Source organism: Hylobates moloch, unplaced genomic scaffold, assembly GCF_009828535.3.
Source record: "Hylobates moloch isolate HMO894 unplaced genomic scaffold, HMol_V3 SCAFFOLD_1, whole genome shotgun sequence".
Lineage (NCBI taxonomy): Eukaryota > Metazoa > Chordata > Mammalia > Primates > Hylobatidae > Hylobates > Hylobates moloch.
In genome coordinates, this window is record NW_026652276.1 from 152,785,947 (window position 1) to 152,800,588 (window position 14,642).

General features: G+C 35.7%; 1 long non-coding RNA gene across 2 annotated transcripts in view; it reads right to left on the reverse strand.

Moving 5' to 3' along the window:
• Window positions 1-14,642, reverse strand: part of LOC116813457 (uncharacterized) — a 50,278-nt gene that overhangs the window by 10,481 nt on the left and 25,155 nt on the right. Inside the window, exons 1-2 of one of the 2 annotated variants that reach the window (XR_009215672.1) lie at window positions 9,629-9,767; window positions 8,343-8,512 (exon numbers count right to left, since the gene is read on the reverse strand). This is a non-coding gene — a long non-coding RNA (uncharacterized LOC116813457). Of the gene's footprint in view, window positions 1-8,342; window positions 8,513-9,628; window positions 9,768-14,642 lie in introns of those variants that run through there. The other variant, XR_009215671.1, reaches the window with a different exon arrangement.

The following is a 14,642-nucleotide window of genomic DNA, read 5'->3' on the forward strand; positions in this document are numbered from 1 at the left end:
TGGACCATAAATATACAAGAAAAAAGAAATGTAATAAAGGAAGCTTATAAATAAGACTTCTGTAGTCTCTCCTCAGTCAAAAATTGGATCTATTTCTAATGATCACATTAAATTTACTGATCCGTTTCAGGCCATGTAACGTTGATGACACATTCATTGTACCATCTTTAACATCAAATGACAGGAAAAGGTCAGCAGTCGATAAGAAAGGCCTAGAATAAAATCAGTGTCTCAGTGAAGTAAAAATTAAAAGCCAAAAGAAAGAATAGCTTTCTAGTTATTATTTTAAAATACTAAAAATCATATGTATCTCAACTGCTAATTATATTTTGTGGTTTATTTTCAGTTAACTCATGTGTTCCAATCTGATAAACTGCATAATTTTACTATTGCCTTAGTAACAATCATCTCAAAATGGAAGATTATGATAATTTTAGCATATTTTTACCTCTAGTTTACATTCATAATATCCATGAAATGATAGAAATTTAGAGGTGTTCTTAATTAAATTTAATAAGCATATTAAATTTAATGAATTACTAATTTATTAAATTTACTTTGACCACTATACGTCAAGGACTTCTTCAAATGGTTTCACAGATACATAGACAAATGAATAGACATAAATATATTGATATTTATAGATAAGTATACATCGACATATATATCAATAACAAGAATGAAAGAAAAATTAATAGCATATACACAAATGACTAATATATAGTGTGCTAGACCTAAGCCAAACATGGACATAAAACCTTTAAAAATATCTGTTTGCAGGCTGGGCACAGTGGCTCACACCTGTAATCCCAGCACTTTGGGAGGCCGAGGCCGGTGGATCACTTGAGGCCAGGATTTTGAGACCAGCCTGACCGACATGGTGAAACACCGTCTCTACTAAAAATACAAAAATTAGCTGGGCATGGTGGCACATGCCTATAATCCCAGCTACTCGGGAGGCTGAGGCAAGAGAGTCGCTTGAACCTGGGAGGCAGAAGTTGCAGTGAGCCAAGATCGCCACTGCATTCCAGCCTGGGCAACAGAGCTAGACTCATCTAAAAAAAAAAATCTATTTGCAAAAAAGTTAATATTTTAACTACAGATCATTTATATTTATTAACTTGTGTTAGTTACAACCAACCAATAATTGGCAACACACTGTGGGCCATGTTTATTTTGCTATATGTTTTTTGAAAAGCAACTAAAATTAGAATGTGTATGTTAAATAAAAGACACTGAGCCTTAATTCATTTCTGCTCTATTAGTAAATGAGTAAGGTTTTACCAGGAGATCTTGCAGCATCATCCATCCCATAAATCACTACTGAATATCTACTATATTGCTAGAATTTTGTTTTTACTATGTAACATGATCTGTTTACTGAGCATGATGTTTTTAATAGATGCTCAGTGGAACGGTTATACTAAGAAGTTGTGAGTAGAGAGAATAATATTTAGCAGCAGCCAAATCAGAAAACCTCCAAATTTCTTAATAAAATTAAAGCTTTTGAAAGCTTAAATTTAGTATGTTGCAACTTTCTCCATTTGCCATCACCATGAAATTTTAGATATCAAAATATAATTCATTATATTTGGAATTAAAACATGATTTAGATTATATTTAACTCTAAGAAGTACTTTTCAATCTTAAAATGGCAATTAACTCCATGCCCTAAATTCAGCATTTATATGCTTTATATGATCATATCATACTAATAAAAAATGAAATGCATGGCAAGGTTTTGATGGAATCCTTGAAGAAACTGAGAAGGAGTTCAGTGGGGAAGTGACTTAGGATGCTCAGTGTGAGAAAGCAGCATTCTCTTATTAGAATGTTTCCTTCCCTCAAAGGCAGATAGAGATGACTCTCATCTTGGTTTCATTGGAACCTATTAAAATGTAGCTCTATGTTGAATGGAAACGAGTCTAGATTTGTGAACTAGGTAGACATTTGGTCACCAGAAAACTCTGTTGCATCTGCAAAGAGACCCACTGAAATAGATATCCCAAAAGACACTGTGTTTGTCAGTGTCATTTTCAGTTCCACTGGTGCATCATTCTTAATGTAATAGCTAATTTCACATTTGGTGCATTTTCCTGCATGTTTTGCAAATTGTCTTGAAGGGTTAAAGGGTAATAACTACTGCAGGAATCTTGAAATCTCAAAGGGAAAATGTTTGGGTTTCCAGGTTCAAGAATTGATTTAAATGAATCAATGCCAAACTGAATGCACAATTATTTCCAGAGCAAATTAAACTGAGTTTATCATCTGCATTTGGGTCACTTGCTGAAGGATTTATTTTTTGTTAACTAGCAAAACAGTTTGGGAGATTTCCTATGAAAAAACTTAAAATATTCTCCTCTAATTTAAGTAACTGCAAACCAAGGGTGACCTTGTATTACTGATTTCATTTTTAGGAATGGGATTAGGTACTTAAATCTGAGACAGATGTCTAAATTGAATGGCATTATCAGTGGCACAGACATATTAAACCAAAGTTTATTGTTATTAAAACTGATCAAGAGTTTGATATGCATGTTACCTGACTTCAAACTATACTGCAAGGCTACAGTAATAAAACAGCATGGTACTGGTACAAAGACAGGCATATAGACCAATGGAACAGAATAGAGAGCCCAGAAATAAGGTCACACATCTACGACCATCTGATCTTTGATAAAGCTGACAAAAACAAGCAATGGGGAAAAGACTCCCTATTCAGTAAATGGTGCTGGGATAACTGGCTAGCCATATGCAGAGGAGTGAAGAATGGGCCCCTTCCTTACACCATACACAAAAATCAACTTAAGATGGATTAAAGACTTAAATGTAAAACCCAAAACTGTAAAAACCCTGGAAGACAACCTAGACAATACCATCCTGGACATAGCAACGGGCAAAGATTCCATGACAAACACACTAAAAGCAATCACAAAAAAAGCAAAAATTGACAAATGAGATCTAATTAAATTTAACAGCATGTGCACAGCAAAAGAAACTATCAACAGAGTAACCAGACAAACTACAGAATGGGAAAAATATTTGCAAACTACTCATCTGACAAAGGTCTAATATCCAGCATCTATAAGGAACTTAAACAAATTTACAAGAGAAAAGCAAACAGCCCCATTAAAATAAATGAAGAGACATGTCTCATAGGAAGATATACATGCAGCCAACAAGCATATGAAAAAAAGCTCAACATCACTGATCATTAGAGAAATGCAAATGAAAACCACAATGAAATAACATCTCACGCCAATCAGAATGGCTATTATTAAAAAGTTAAAAAATAACAGATTGTTATTTTTGAGGTTGTGGAGAAAAGGGAACACTTATACACTGTTGGTGGGAGTGTAAATTAGCTCAATCATTGTGGAAAGCACTATGATGATTCCGCAAAGAGTTAAAGCCGAACTACCATTAGATCCAGGAATGCCATTACTGGGTATATACCCAGAGGAATATAAATCATTCTACCATAAAGACACATGCATGCAAACATTCACTGCAGTACTATACACAATGGCAAAAACATGGAGTCAATCTAAATGCCCATCAACGACAGATTGGATAAAGAAAATGTGGCACATACACACCATGGAATACTATGCAGCCATAAAAAGGAACAAAATCATGTCTTTTGCAGGAACATGGATGGAGCTGTAGGATATTATCTTTAGCAAACTAATGCAGGAATAGAAACCCAAATACCGCATGTTCTCACCTATATGTGGGAGTTAAATGATAAGAACTTATGAACACAAAGAAAGAAACAACGGACACTGGGGTCTGCTTGAGCAGGGAGGGTGGGAGAAGGGAGAGAAGTAGAAAAGATAACTATTGGGTACGTGGCTTAATACCTGGGTGATGAAATAATCTGTACAACAAACCACTATGACATATGTTTATCTATGTAACAAATCTTCACATGTACTTCCAAACCTAAAATAAAATGTCAAAACCATCCCCCCAAAACCAAAAAACAAATGGACAAAAAAAGAGTTTGATATGGCTTAAACATAAGTTACTATAAAAATATAGGCATCATGATTTTCAGAAGAAATAAATTTCTTTTTAAATATTTTTGTCATTAAATTCATATAAATTTAAATTTTTTTTAACCTTACAACATTGGCAAATTTGTCACAAAATGATCATTCAATTCCTTTTATTCATTGAGATGTTAACCCAAATTTGGCATTCAATGACAGCCTAAAACTCTGAACCCAGCCATCCACTAACCAGCACTTTTAAACAATCCTTTACAATCTTTAATCAAAGCTATATTTTATGTTAAATAGTTTACCACTTTTACTGACCTAAACTTCAGGTATAATTGTTTGCTTTACTTCCTTCCTCACTTTTCAAATATGGTTTATAAGTTATAAAATAATTTCTTTGCTTTTTTTGGTTTACTTTCTTAAGCTCAAAGGGCTTTACAAAACTTTCTTGCCTCAAATTTATTTATTGCAAACCTAAGACAAAAAAAATTGCAAAATGCATTTAATAATCTAGTGAAGGATTGCAACTTTGCCTGTTCATTGACACTATCTTTCCTAAGTTGATTAATTTTGTCCACTTTTTTTTTTTTTTTTTGAGATGTTGTTTTGCTTTTGTTGCTCAGGCTGGAGTGCAATGGCGCGATCTTGGCTCACCGCAACCTCCACCTCCCAGGTTCAAGTGATTCTCCCGCCTCAGCCTCCAGAGTAGCTGGGATTACAGGCATGCGCCACCATGCCTGGCTAATTTTGTATTTTTAGTAGAGACAGAGTTTCTCCATGTTGGTCAAGTTGGTCTCGAACTCCCGACCTCAGGTGATCCACCCTCCTAGGCCTCCCAAAGTGCTGGATCTCGAACACCCGACCTCAGGTGGTCTGCCCTCCTAGGCCTCCCAAAGTGCTGGGATTACAGGCCTGAGCCACTGTGCCCAGCCTTTGTCTACTTTTTATATTAATAACAGTTTACATTTAATCTTTGACTGAGTTTGACATTTAAAAAACAATAAACAAAGCTTTCAATTGGACTCATCTGCAATTTTGTAATGCAGTAACTTTATACAAGTGACTTTCAAGACATGTGAACTTGGAAACAGATCTGGGATCTGGATTAGAGTCTGTGGCTACTAATTTGTTGGGTGAATTTACACTTGTTTACTCAGCTTTGTAAAGCTTCACTTACTTCATCTGTAAATTAAGAGAGTTGAACTAGATAATGTCTAAAGTATCTTCCTTCTCTGAAATATTCACATTCTATTGTCTTAAACAATATGGTCATATTTACAGTCACAGTGACATACACAAAGGCAGATTTGATTCATGCTACTCTCTACTTTTGATTCTGTCCCCAGCGCACTCAAATGTGAACTTTTGCAATAACAGTTTGGTCAAACTTGTTATGGAAGTTGACAGGGTCTATCATAACCAATAAGGCAGGCAATATAGAATGAAAGTGGAGACCCAGCTTCAGGAGAGCTAAGACTGTAGCTTGTTATCAGGCATTTCTTACTCTTAGTCCAAACTTGATCCAACACCAGGAAATGTTAAGGATCTGGGAGAAGGTGAGGAAACTCCGTACAAAACAGATTAGGATTTTTCTCTGTTAAAAAACTCTATTACTACTCTATTACCTCTTCCTTTCTAGAGAAAATACTAGAAAGTGGCTGGAACATATAATGAGAATTGGGTTTTATTTTAAAATAACGATGTTATATTTTGTTGAAAGTTTTTATTTTAAAAATTATATTACGTATTATAGGTGAGATAGTGATACTTCTAGTCAATATACTTTATAGTATTTGAAATTCATTCATTAATCTACTCCTTTATTTAGCAATTGTTGAAAACACAGTCTGTGTCTTTTAGGTTCTAAGAACACTGGTATACAAAAGGCAATCCAATTAGGAAAAAAACCAAATATCCTGTTGCAAAATGTAAAAGCAAATACATATAATCCCATTATCGAGCAAAATTTATATGTGTCATTGCTATGATCCATCACCTAAATTGTACTATCTGGACTTAAAATAAGAAGAGTATATTTCAGAAGGTATTGCTAATATCCCCACAAACATTTGAGATAAACCACAGCAAATAATAAGCATAGTGGAAAAAAACTTCCTTTTTAAAATTAATTTAATTTACTTTAATTCAATTTTAGATTCATGGGGTACATGTACATGTTTGTTACATGTATGTATATATTGCATATTGCTGGGGACTGGGCTTCCAGGGTAGCCATTATCCAGATAGTGAACACTGTACTCAGTAGGTAGACATCTTTCTTTATGATTGTAAAACTTGTCAAATAGAGCTGAACCTTTATTTGTAAGCAGACAAAATCTTAGCACTAACTTCTTGAAAAGGACCTATCTTCTTGTTTCAAATTGTTAGAAATTTTATAGAGATCTTTCCCTTTGATTATTAACTATTCATGTACTCATAAGTTGCTTTTTGCAGCCCATAGTCTTCTAAGTATTCATATTAAAAATAAAAATTCCTGTATCATGTTAGTTTCCATGTATTAGGTGAAGCCATTTCATTGCTAATGATGGCATGAGTTTAAAGGCAATAGTTGTAGAAAAATTAAACAATCAAAATATGTAGAGACTGGTCCATCTGGGCCACTAAATATTGCTTCTATCCATTATTTAGAAAGATATTTTAAAATAATTATACACATTTCAAATAATGGTATTGTAAGCAATTTGCTCTGCAGGGGGGCCTGTGATGATAGAATGATGTGCCTGGCTGCATATGGTAAGGTCTCAGGAAAGCAATCTCCAATAATATGGAAAATTTTATGGATTACATTGGATGATTCCAATGCTATCATGTAAGCCATGCTGTTATTTTATAAGTTAAGCTGGTTCTCAGCTATTAACATATGTTCAAGGGCAATAATTTTTTTAAAGACTTGAATTGCATTTGGGTAAATATATATTATTTCCCCATTCCTCAATCCATATAATGGGGGAAAAATCCAAGAAAATGCCTCCAGCAGATGCTGGAGCCGGAACAAGGCTCTTTTTTGATTATTGTGTTCTTTTAGAGTTAAGACATTTATGATTCAGTAATATTATTAAACCAAAACAGGTATGGTTACTGGACATTTCAGGTTAAGACTTTTTCTGTTGTGTTTTATTCTCTCTTTCACTATCAGTAGTAATGATAGGCATATGCCGTTCAATGGGAAGATGACCATGATACCAAGTAGCTGTAAGTTAAGCTGAAGTGAAGAGCTGGGAAATGCTGATAACAGGGAAAAAAGTCTTGTAAGGTTGTACAATCAACATGATAGAATAGCCCTGGAATGAGTTCTGAAAAGCCACAGTCCGTGAGGACTGCTGCCCAGACTAGGAGCCTTCAAACCCTGTAATTTCAAGGCTATCCAAAGACCTGCTGCTCTCTTTTCCTGGCTAACAAAACAAAACAAAACAAAACAAACACCCCTTTGCAGCTCTTCCATAACTACAGATAACTAATTTCTACCATTAAAGTATTATTTTTATTATTTAAAATTTTTGATTCCTCTCACATACAAACATCTCTAGAAGAGAAAACACATTAAGACAAGGTTTGCAAACTCGATACCTACTCAGACCAGTAGGTTGGGAGTAAGGCAAGGCAAAATGGTGGAGACTGTAGAAAAGCTGTATAAACAGCTCCAAATCTACTCCCAGACACAGCCAAATACCCTCGTAAATCCAAATGTTTTATATAAATTTTACAAATTTTTAAATGCTAGTCACAAATTTTAGAAATATCCTGTACCTGCCAAACTGTACATACCTGCCGATTTGCTGGGTTAGTTGAAGCTGTCCTATGGGCTGTATGGGGCTACTTAAATCATCTCTCAGAAGTTAGGAGAGCGGCACGTTAATCTCAAGTCTGCTCTCCTGACTGGCCTTGGAAGATTCAGCTAAAATGTAAGCTTCCTGAAATCTGAGTTGACATCTCTATTTTAGTTAGTATTCCAAAATGAAACAGAAGGCACGCTCAGAATCAGTTAGGGAGGACTTATTTACAAGGAAACTAATCATAAAAGTCTGGATGGGGAAAGCACAGGGCAGAGCACAGAAGCCCAGGGCCAGCAACAGCAAAGCTGTCACCACCCCAAGCCCTACAAAAATGAGGGATGAGTTGAGGTGATACCTGGAAGGTGAGAGCACACAGGGAGAGAAGCAGTGAGCTGTGGTCAGTCAGAGGAAACTGCAAAGCGAGGGGGCCAGGGGAGTAATAACTTTGTCACCTTCCTTCCTTCTTCCAATTGACCTCCTGCCAGAGCTCCCCCTTGGCTGGGAGCTGGTGAATGTAACCCATACAGATCAGCCTTGGGCTTACCTTTCTTTGCAACATCTGAAAGAGTGTATTGCATTCAGTTGGCATTGAATTATTATAGAATCTCTTGTTTTATTTTGTTTTTCATTTCAAAAGGTAGATATTAAAATGCCCTCCAAAGTCCCTTTCGACATCAATCTTCTCACTTAATTACTTTATACTTGAGATGAAATCTGAAAGAGAAAATTTGGGAGAAATTCTGAGAGCTTTGAATGTCTTACACTGAAGTCAGATATCGTGTACTTCAAGAAACAAATAAACCTAAATTAAAGCCAAAAAAGACATGAAAACTGAGGATTTTTTTTTTCACAGTGTCATCATGTAGCCTATGAAAAACAGGAGAATGTTAAGCATAGATCCCTGTGTACTCTGAGGATTTTTCACTTGTTTACATTCTAGAGTCGGGATAGGATTTGGCTGCTTGGGGAGGGTGTTTTTATTTTTGTTTGAGAGATAGGTGTCTTGCTATGTTGTCCAAGCTGGCCTCAAACTCCTAGGCTCAAGTGATCTTCCTGCTTTAGCCTCTCCAGTAGCTGAGACTACAGGTGTGAGCCACCACACCTGGCGGCTGCTTGTTTTTGTTATTAATGTTGTTAGAGGTTTTAATAACAACCATGTCATTAGAATATGCAGTGATTGGTGAATGATTAAATGCACAATTTCTATTTGAGGGTTTGTTTCAAAATGGTCACTCAAGCTTTGGAACAAGACATTAATTGAATAGAAACAATATACTTTAGAAGTCCATGAAAAATTAACCGAGAACAATGACTCATCAACTATGTTAATACTCACCAAAAGGCATTATCTAGAACACAAATAAATAGTATGCTAGGCTTTTCCCTCATCCTAGAAAAAGGAAGCATTTGAATCTTGGAGCTTTTAAGTTTGGCTGCCATTGTAATCCATGGTGAGAGTAAAAAGCCAGAACTAAAACTTTAGGGTGGAAGGTTTATAGCTTAGAGGTAGAGTAGCTGCTTAACTCCTACATGATTTCAAAACCTGTAACTGTAACCCATTCACTTTGTACCCTCCAGCAGTCATCATCATGACCCATGCACCACACAAAGTTGTAGAAGGACATCACTAGGGTTCCACATGCAGCTGGTCTCCTCCTGTGGGACAGTGATGATCATATCACAGTTTCACAGAGTGGGACAGATCCAGGGAATGATGACAGCAGTGTGCCAAGCCACTTTAGATACACATCAAAGCCAGTCTTGAAACTTGGCATAGGTGTAGAATGATGGGAAATGAAGCATGCGGCTTTCAGAATTTCAAATACTCACTCTAAGAGGAAAGTACTGCATAGAAAAGATGATGAGACAGAATGAACAGCTGTGCCAGGCTTTACTTCCTGGTTACACTGCCGAGCAGTCTTCAGATGTACAAAGGAGAAAAAGCACTGCCAACTTTGCAATTTCTTCGTCACCTACATCTGATTGGATAGAAATAACAACTTTGTAATTGGAATAGTTCCCTTTTCCTCTTATTCCATTCCCTTAATTTCAAAGGCCATATGTTAAGCTTAATCCATTTATGGTAATATTACTTGATCAAAATAAAGGCTCTAGAATGCTGGAATCTTAGGAATCAGAACACACACACAAAGTTTAAATGAGGCCGGGTGTGGTGGCTCACGCCTGTAATCCTAGCACTTTGGGAGGCTGAGGTGTGCAGATCACAAGGTCAGGAGATCGAGACCATCCTGGCTAACACGGTGAAACCCCATCTCTACTAAAAAATACAAAAAATTAGCCGGATGTGGTGGTGGGCGCCTGTAGTCCCAGCTACTCCAGAGAATGGCGTGAACCCAGGAAGCGGAGCTTGCAGTGAGCTGAGATCGCGCCACTGCCCTCCAGCCTGGAAGGGAGAGCCAGACTCTGTCTCAAAAAAAAAAAAAAAAAAAGTTTAAATTAGAAATTCATGGAAACCTTACTTGTATTTTATTTGGCATATTACTAGATAGTAGTGCATAGTAGTGAAGAGTATAGGTACTGAAGCCAGATACCTAGATTTGAATCCTGGCCTTGCCACTTAATAGTTGATTAGTTTGAGCAATATATGCCTGAATTTCCTCATCTGTAAAAGGGATAATTATGTCTACCTTAGAAGAGTTAACATTTGTAAGAGCTCATATCATTAGTTTTTACTGCTATTATTATTATGTGTCTTAAGTTGAGATTAGCTATTTGAGTGAGGGAAAATGTCAACTTGAATAGGGAGTTTATCTTCTCCAAGTCCTGGCTGCAGAAAGTAGGCTCAGAGCAGGATAGTGAGAAGCAGAGGAAAGAAGGAAGAGTTCAAAAGAAAGGAAGATTTGAGGTGAAATACCGAAGTATCTTTTGGAGGACATTCTGGACTGATCTTTTTAATTTTAAATAAAGATAAAAAGCTTTGGCCTTGTGTTAGTTTTCCAAGAGGGAGTTTTTCTTTTACTGTAACCATGCCTTTATTTATTCTCTTTTTGAGTCATCATCTTAAGCTTTCTTTTCTTGGCTATGTTGTCATTTCCCATTTATTTCATGTATTTGTGTAACACAAAAATTGATATAAGAAACATTTTTTACACATTTATTCTTTTACTGTACTTGCCTACTTTACCAGTATATCACTTCAGGGCTCACCCTCTTGTCTGTTGCTTCTACAAAAGAAACAAATGCAGCTTCATTCCTGTTTTTTTATAATGCCAACAAAATATATTAATCCAATCCTAAATGTTCATATTACTGCTTTATTCTGTTTTTTTCCTTTTATTATTGATGTTAACTGATGGGTTGTTACTCCCTAAGGTCAGTGTCTAATTTTAAACAAGTTCTTCCCAAGAAAAAAGGAATTTTGAGCACCTCTCCCCGTGTATCTTTTATTCATTTATTTATAATTATACAACCATATTAATTTATGTACATTATGAAATACACATTTAAAATCAGATATTGAATGAGACAAAATTGAATACAAATTTTCTCCCTACACTTCAATAGTTTATTAAAGCTTAAAAAATAATAATGATACTGGTGTGGTCTAAATGTCTGTGTTTCCCCAAAATTCATACATTAAAATCGAATCCCCAAGGTGATAGTATTAGGAAATAGGGCCTATGGGAGGTGGTTAGGTTATGAGGGCTCTGACCTCATGAATGGGATTACTGAACTTATAAAACAGACTCCAGAGAGCTAGCTATTCCCTTCAGTCATGTGAGGACAACTAGAGGTTCCATCCGTGGGGAATAGGCCTTCACCAGACATCAAATTTGCTAGTGCAGATTTTATCTTTGACTTCCCAGTCTCCAGAACTGTGAGAAATAAATGTTTATTGTTTATAAGCCACCCAGTTTATGGTATTTTGTTATAGCAGCCTGAATAGATTAAGGCAAATATAAAGGAAGAAGAATATGAAACAAGTAAACTTGGCTACATTATTTGAAAATAATAAACCACACATAATTTTGGAAAATGTGTAAGATTTTATAGTGTCTATCTGAACTATATTTCGAAGCATTTCTGGCACATTTCTCAAGTCACTGTTACTACTGCCCTTAAGTGATCTGTGCCATCAGCACTTGAACAGTGCAAATTATAGTTTCCTATAATCACAACCTGATTAATCCTTCCCTTATTTACTAGTTTCTTTGACATATATTTTTCTTCTACATGCCAAGATGGTTTTATGGAATAAAATCCAGAAGACAATATGAATGAAAATAAAATATTTAATATCATTCCAAAAGGCAATGGCAAAATTCCAGGAAAATATTTCCTGCTATATGTGGAAATATATTTTATTCTTGGTGTCACAAGAGGATATTTGGAAGAAGTATAAATAGAGGCTTTGTTGCTACAGATTCTTTCAGCAAAGTTTCCTGGTATAAAGGTAATAAACCATTTTTATGCCAGTATACTCTTTATATGCTTGGCAAATTTGCTTGATAGCCTTTAGAAACTTTATATCCTCAATTAATGGCTTCATTTAATATGAATATTAATTCTTCACTTGTGTCTTTTTTATACTGGAAAAGGAAGAAGGCACACTGGGAACATTAGAAGTTTTGTGTCTATAGATGAAAAAACTTTGCTCCTTTTTTCTTTTCTATACGAGAAATAAAGTATAATTTCATAATTTTGAAATAGTATCTAGCTTTTTTCTTTTCTGTTTTGTGTTTGTTTTCCATAGGAAAACCCATTGTTATATAAAGATTAAACCAGCCTTGATTAGTAAGCAGTTGCTATTACAACAGTACATGTAAACCTTAGAATAACAATCAAACTCTATTGGAATGGAAATAGAAATATTATTATTACTGGATGCCCATATCATCTATTGCCTGTATTACCTCAGCTGCACAATTGAGCTCTTAATTGCACTAGTCTTTAGGTGCAACATTTTTTTCTTTAATTAGATTGGAATTTCTTGGAGGGGTAGATAATGTTTTCTATCATCTGTGCAGCTCTTTAATAATAGGTTGATACCCTCTTAACAAGGAAGAATTTTATTCTTGTTTTTCCAAAGCATAGAATCCTCAAGTAGGTGAGGAAGTTGGAGCTGTTGCTTTTGAGACCCTCAGATAGCAAGATGGCCAGAAGTGTCATGTCTTATTCTTCCCACCATGGGAAATGTCCCACAAGCCATGGCAAGGAGGCCTGGCTGCAGCTCCACCTTCCTGTTGATGCTGGGCCATGCAGTCAAATCCTGAGTCCTGGTTGGCTGGGATCCCTTTGTAATAGGTGACTGCTAAATAGGCAGTTGTGAATTAATCAACAGAAAGGTTAGGTGTTGGTAAGATTTGCTAGAAGAGGGAATACAGCATGTGTTGGGTATATCTGAAAAGTCTTTTTCATGTGGATGATATTTTCCCTTATTTTCTTAACATGCTTTCCCAACTTTTTTTCAAAATCATTGTCTCAGCTCAGTGTGGCATTCCCAATTCTCCATTGTATTTCTTGATTCTGTAATTCAGTCCTTTAAGGGGGTGAAATCAGCATCACAGGCAGGGTTTTGAAACTCAGACAGATGACTAGTTACAGTGCATACACACTGTCCTTCACACAAAGAATCATTGTCTAATAAAACAGAAAAATCTCAACAATGTGGATAAAACAAAGTAGGTTTTTGTGAAAGTCTCATTGATTCATCTTCTCTTTGATATGGTTCTCATATGTCAAATAGGGTTTTAGGGCTAGTTGAGTCAGGCAGTTATATTATGATTGTTTTACTCCTTTTTTCTTGGTCCTAAGCTTCTTTCAATAATGCTCATAAATTATTTTGCAAGCCACAGCCAAAAAGGCAACAATATTGACATATTCTTTTAACTTGACGAACCTTGACAGAGCATAGACAAGCTCTCTACTTTAGCCATGATATAATAATTTAATTTGTTTTTTCTTGAATAAATTGTCTTTTTCCACTCCAAATGGAACCTGAGATTTAATGGCCCCTGGCAACGACCTATGGTGAGTAAATAGTTTACTCTTACACAAAATCTAGCTTAATTCTAGAGAGACAGAACATGGCCCATAAAATGTGTCAGCAATAAGATCAGAGAAGCAGAAAATATTCTCAAATTCTATTCTTAACCCCATCTCTGAGCCACGAAGACTTGATAAAAGTCATTGTTTCACCTCCATTTCTTCATTTTGGTTAAACTGTGTTATTTGTGGAGAAGAATCATGCATATTATTTATTACCATAGGTTATATGATACACTTGTTATGTGACAGGGACTGTCATATTGGCTGTGGTTAAATTGATTCTGTGTAGTATCAACTGAAATAAATAAGTCCAAAGGCAAAATATATCAATTGAAATAGAAATATATTCTAAATTTTTCTATTTCAATTGAAAATAGAATGAAATAGAAGAGAAACATATTCTATTTCAATTGCATTATATTTTGACTTTGGTTTTATTTATCAAGACTAAGAATCCTGAACCTAATACTGAAGGGGGAGGCATAATCCACAAGAAGAAAAACTTAGTTAAAACCACAGGAAAACGATGTAGAGATAGCCTACAATGTGCTTATATGAAGTCTGAGTTCTTAAAACCTTTTCCGAGGAAGGACATTGCCCACAGACAAGGAGACTGGGATTGAAAAGAATGCATCCCCTATTACTTAGGGCAGTGGTCCTCAAACTGTGCTTTCCAAATCAGAAGCCTCAGTCTCAAGTAAGAACTTGTTAAAAACTCAAATTCTGTGGTCCCTCTCCAGACACACTGAATCAGAAAATGATGTGCTTTAACAACACCTTCAAGCGATTCTGATGACACTTCAAGGTGAGGCCCACTGGCTTAGTGTAAGGCTGG